The sequence below is a fragment of the Salvia splendens genome, chromosome 1, assembly GCF_004379255.2.
Source record: "Salvia splendens isolate huo1 chromosome 1, SspV2, whole genome shotgun sequence".
Classification (NCBI taxonomy): Eukaryota; Viridiplantae; Streptophyta; class Magnoliopsida; order Lamiales; family Lamiaceae; genus Salvia; species Salvia splendens.
In genome coordinates, this window is record NC_056032.1 from 21,787,996 (window position 1) to 21,794,155 (window position 6,160).

Genomic DNA, 6,160 nt, shown 5'->3' on the forward strand with positions numbered 1-6,160 from the left:
TCTTACCTTTGGTGATATGCTGAAAAATGATAATGATGATGTTACATTGCCCTGCCATGCTCACTTGAAGAAAATTGGAAGATCGATCGCTGAGAAATGTAAAGGTCTTCCTCTGTCACTGGTTGTGGTTGGTGGTCTTCTCATTCAGGAGACAGAAAAGATACTGCTGATGCTGCTGCAATGGGGGAGGGTTTCTACTTGGAGATCTTGGCTATAAAGCTACCTTTACTTGCCCTCTAGACTTCAAGGTTGTTTCCTTTACCTGGGTGCATTCCTGGAAGATTGTGAGATACGTGCCTCTAAACTCATCGAACTTTGGGTTGGTGAAGGCTTCTTCCTAAAACCTGCACTACCCACACAAACCATGGAAAACTATTATGGTTTCTGACTTTTGAACTTAGCAGTATGTAATATATATGAAATGTCAATCAGTTCCACAACTTGTATTGAAATATCAACAACGCAAAAACAATTCTTATAATTAAAAAAGAACAACTATTTTCTCTTAATTTTTTTATTTGAAACAAGTTCTGGTATCATGATCATGCAATACATGTCAATAGCTTCGTATCAAATGTCAACAGCTTATATGAAAATATAAACAATTTGTATATCGAATGCCAACAGCTTGTCAACAACTTGTATATAGCGTCAACAACTCAAAAACAATTCTCGTAGATAAAAAATAACAACTATTTTATCTTAATTTTTTTATTTGACCCAATTTATGGCATCATGATCATACAACACATGTCAATAGCCTGCATATCAAATGTCAACAACTTATAGCAAAATGTCAACAGCTTGTCAACAACTCAAAAACAATTCTTGTAATTAAAAAATAACAACTATTTTATCTTAATTTTTTTATGATCAACTTGTATATAGTGTCAACAGCTTGTCAACAACTTGTAAATTTTTCGGTCTTCATTACAAGCCCATTTTACTTTGCTATAACATGTTTTTACTTTCTTCCTGTAGATTTTGAAATGATTCAACATATGTTTCATTTGAATTCATTAACCTGAGTTTTTACTTTATTTACATTAAAAAATGTAATTTATTCAAGTGCGTTTATTACTTCATTCAGAAACGTTATTACTTCATTGGATAATGTTTTTACTTCATTCCATTAGGACTTCAAATGCTTCTACACATACTTCATTCCAATAAATTATTAATCATTCCATGTGTTTATTACACCATATCAGCGTTGTGGCGGTGGTGATAGATATTGTAGAGAGAAAGAACGGCATGCAACGGTAAAACCGCATTTACGTACTGGAATAAAGTAATAATCCTACTGGAATGAAGTAAAAACCTACTGGAATGAAGTAATAATCCTACTGGAATGAAGTAAATATCTACTGGAATGAAGTAAAAACCTACTGGAATGAAGTTAAATCTTCGTAGCATGTTAGTATGACTTATTTACCTTCGGATAAGTTAAAATAGGCTCGTGATGAAGGTGAAAATAATTGATAAATTTGTGTCTCTCATCCATAAAAAACTAGATCTAAAAACCCTAATTTGGTAAGGTTCGGTGGTTCGGTCTTTAAGAGTGGATTTGTGAATAATGGGACTCATATATATATATATGTATATATATATATATATATATACACACACAAATGTATAGTGTATGAAATACCACTCCTATGGTGATGAAATTTTGCTTGTAACCATACGTACCTATAAAATATGCGATAAATAATTTTTCGACAATAATAAACGTGGATGTGAGAAATGTCAAATACGAGGCAAGTAGCCTATGGGGATCTAGAAGTTGACGTACTGCGATTTGACGAAATACAAAATCAAACAAAATGAGCGAACCAATTACCTAGAGGGCAAAAGTTTTATTTTTGACGTGATACAACTATCATACCTCTATCTTGTATACATACCCATTACATCATACTCTCAACATCATTTTGAGCCATATATCTTCCTTATTCCTTTCTATCTTTGAGTTGATGTTGAGATTTCCATCTATGTAGATGGCCGGATCGTATTATGCTCCGATGAGTAATCGTTACGCTAGAAATAAGAACTTCCCAGTTGAGAGCTACAGAGAATACGAGTGGGATGGAAAGATCTACCTTATGAGTTATGTCGCCGAGTTTTACGATCGATGGATGGATGCCTACGCATATGGTGGAGCCACCCATCACGCGGGAATCGCAAAGCTTATCCACACCCTACCGCCCCCTTGGAGCCAGTGGGTCGCCCATGGTATAGCCCGCTCGAGTACGTACCGCAGGGGACTTGCTCGGCCTTTTAGGGGTACTACTTCCGGCCTTAGTGGTTGCATCCGATGGACCACCACGTTACCCACCTCCGCAGATTTTTCCGTCTGACCAAGCTCCCTTAAAGAAGTATCGTTATGACAAGGAGCCACACGTCTCACGCGTTCCCAAAAGATCAAGGCTTGGGATGCGTACTTCGGCCCCTCCATGAATAGACAGGGAGGTCGAGAAGATACTCATGACGATCCCTACACCCATGTGCGCTGAAGAGGAAGATGAGGAGGAGGAGGAACCCCTCGAGGAAGAAGGGAACCCAAATATGGAGAGAGTTGGCGAGACCGAAGAGGGGGAGGAGAAAGAGGAGGGAGAAATTTAGAGACGATAGTCGTGGAATAAATTGTTTTGCTTTCCCCATGTTTTGATACCTTATTGTTTTTTCTTGACTATTTACCATCATATTTCTACATTTTGATTTTTCTCCTTCCTTGGTTGTGATTTATACTAAGACCTCTTGGAGGGAACGTTTTGATAAGCTATGGGGAATTTCTATCTTTGGCTACCTTGTTGGGCAATTGTCTTTTGATATTCTATTGTGAAATTGTCCTTGCTATTCTATTGTGTAATCGTCTTTTGTTATCCTATTGTACAAACGTCTTTTGCTAATCCATGGTACAATTGTCTTTCTCTATCCATTGTGCAATCATCTTTTGTTTGTTGTACAATTGTCCCCTGATCCCTACTTATGAGATATTGCATGACCTTTTCAGCTATACAACATGACTACTGATAGATTTGAATAAGTGCAATAATAACTCGTTTGATTGATAATGAATCAGAATGCCGCCGAGATGTAATGTAAGAAATGGGAACCGAGAGCCTACACCTCAGACGACGGTAGACGAAAGTGTGGCACAAACAACCCCACAACCAACGCCACCACCACCTCCTCCACCTCTGGTAGACCGGGAAATTGTGATAAGAGAATTCCAGGGATGTGTTGTCACATCTATGGTTATACAAATTCCAACTACAACACCCTAGTACAGTTCATACTTCACTAGAACGAGTAACACAAGTATTGTCCATGCGGCACAAAGTAGATAACAAACACTAGGGGCGTCAATCCTAGATTTGTAACTCCTAAAAGCTCCTAAGACACTCAAGATGTCCTTACTCTCAATTAACATTGTCGTTTTAAATGAAGCTAATTGTAGTGTCAACTAAGCTCTTCTAACTCACCAACTTGCTCTCACAAAGCAAGTCAATAGATCATCATAGAATGTGTCACTCAAATGTGAAACAATTATCCAATACATAGAATAGAAACAAAGTAAAGAATAAAACGGATATTAAATAAATAGGAACTGTATAACCAAAGTCGTTACTAACACATCCCTAGAATTCTATGAATTTAGTAACACATAATTGAATAATCTAAAGACAAAGTTTTTTGGGGAAACAATAAAACATACGAACTAAAGTAATAAAACTCAAAGGTTGAATCCTTGTAGCCTTAATCTTCTCTTGAATCCTTCTTCAAACCCTTGAACTTAAGGAACAACGTAGAACTCTCAAATATTATTCTCTGGAATTATGCAGCAAAAAAAGATCCTTAATGATAAAGCTTGAGAGGGTATTTACAGCCCAATTTTCGTGTACCATAGTTATGGTAAATATTCATCATAGTATGGTAAATCTTGTGGAGAAAGTTGGTCAAATCTGTAAGCCGCGATTTCCCAGCGGGCCGCTGCACCTTGGCCTGTGGTCACTGTGTAATGGTCCGTAGCTTCTATATCTTGATCAACGGTCGCTGCACTTTATTTCAGCGGTTGCTGGCAATCATCCCGTAGCTACTGGATCTCCTGGAGCATTCGCTGCACACACCCCAGTTGTTGCTAGGCGTGTTCATCTTTCCCGAAGTGGACCGCTACTTGTTCAGCAGTCGTTGGCGACAACGGTCGATGGTTGTGTTGCATCTTGAAATATCCAGATTTCCAACTTCGACTTTTAGCTATCTTTTTAGGCTCTATTTTGCATATTTCTCATAAAACACGTCAAAATACCAAAATGGATAAAATATGCAAATAATGGATATGTAATGCAACTTTGACACTCAAAACGGACCAAATAACGGCCTTAAAACAGTGCAAAATCCAAGCGTATCAACTCCCTCAAACTTAACTCTTTGTATGTCCTCAAACAAAACATAAAAGAAACATAAATAGACGAACGAATTGCATAAGGACTAGACGTCGTAATTGCCTAAGAAATAGATTAAGCATGAATTAACGCAATCAAATCAAGCAAGGCTTATTAATGCACTTTCATTACTAACTCATGGAACACCATGAATTCATGCACTCACATGTGACAAACTTCCAAAGATAGGAAGTGTATTTATCTCTTACTCTCAAAGTGTGGTAGGCATGCACAACGGTTCGGAACCGCCGGTTACGGTTTATCATATGCATGAACCAGAACCGGCCCGCCAAGGGTTCCGGTTCAAAAAACCGGCGGTTTACGTGGCGGTTAAAAACCGGCGGTTTGCGGCCTGAACCGCCGGTTTCGGGCCGGTTCGGCGGTTCGTCCAATTTTTTTTTGCATTATTTTTATTTGTTTATGTATGAAATGTGCGTAAATAAAATTCAAAAAAATACGATGAAAGTTGCAATTTTATTGAGATTACACGTTTACAACAATTACAAATCGAAAAAACCTTGAGGTCTTGAAGTCTTAAACAAAAATTTAAATACAAACGAGAGTACTAGTCAACAACGAAGCTAATTACAAATGACAAAAAAAACGTAGAAGTTCTTATAAAAAAAACTTATAAGTATATATACTCTAAATCGGCTAAGGAGATCTTTCTACATAACGAAATTAAGGACACCTTTAGCAATTCAACTTTAAATGATGAATTTAGTATAACAATCAACAATTATAGTAGAATTGTCAAAAGTTTCCCGGATTTAACCGTATAGAGAAATCTACTTCATCGACCTGCACCCTACGACCCTCCACCTGAAAAGTCACCAGAACCGCCGAAAACTGGCGGTTTTCGTCAGAAACCGCCGGTTTGAACTGCAACCCTAGCTTGCAACCCTACGCCCCTAGCCGGCCCTAGCTGGAATCCGACGTTGGAACCGTTGAACCGCCGGTTCAAACCGATGAACCACCGGTTCAAGGTTCAATAATCCCTCGACCCTGAACTGGCCCGCCTGAACCGCGAACCAGCCGGACGATTCAAACCGCGAACCAGCCGGACGATTCAAACCGCCGGTTCTGGTTCCGGTTCATGAGCTGGCGGGCATGAACCGACGGTTAACCGCCGGGCCGGTTCGGTTTGTGCATGCTTATGTATAAGGTAATGTGTATAAGCACTCAGATCATATATCATGCAAAGTTTACCATAGACTTGCTAAAAGTCTAATCCCTCCTCTACTCGATGTGATTAAGTATCAAAAGTCCGAAAGGTCTTTATTTTTTGTTGTAATGTAGGCTCTTTGGTAGGTGAGGAATATTTGGCTAAAAAGTGACTATAAATAAAATCTCAAGTAGAGTAAAATAAATTTTACTTTTTGTTTCAAACCCAAGACACTTTTGGCATTTATTATAACTTCAACTCACTTTTCCAATCCTTTGATTTTCTTCTTTGCACAACCTTTCTATCTTTTCTTTTTATTTCTTTTCTTTTAAACATCATTTCTAGATCAAGCACACTTTGAATTTCTTTACTTTTCACAACTTGTACTTTTTTCTACATTTAAACACACTACTTTTTCACTTTATAACTTTCCTCCTTATCTCTCCAATTTCTTTACAAAAGACAGTAAGAATAACTATACTAACCCAAGGAATTGTCCCTATTAATTTGGTTTCCAAAGAATAGGCTTAAATGCTCAAAATTAGCT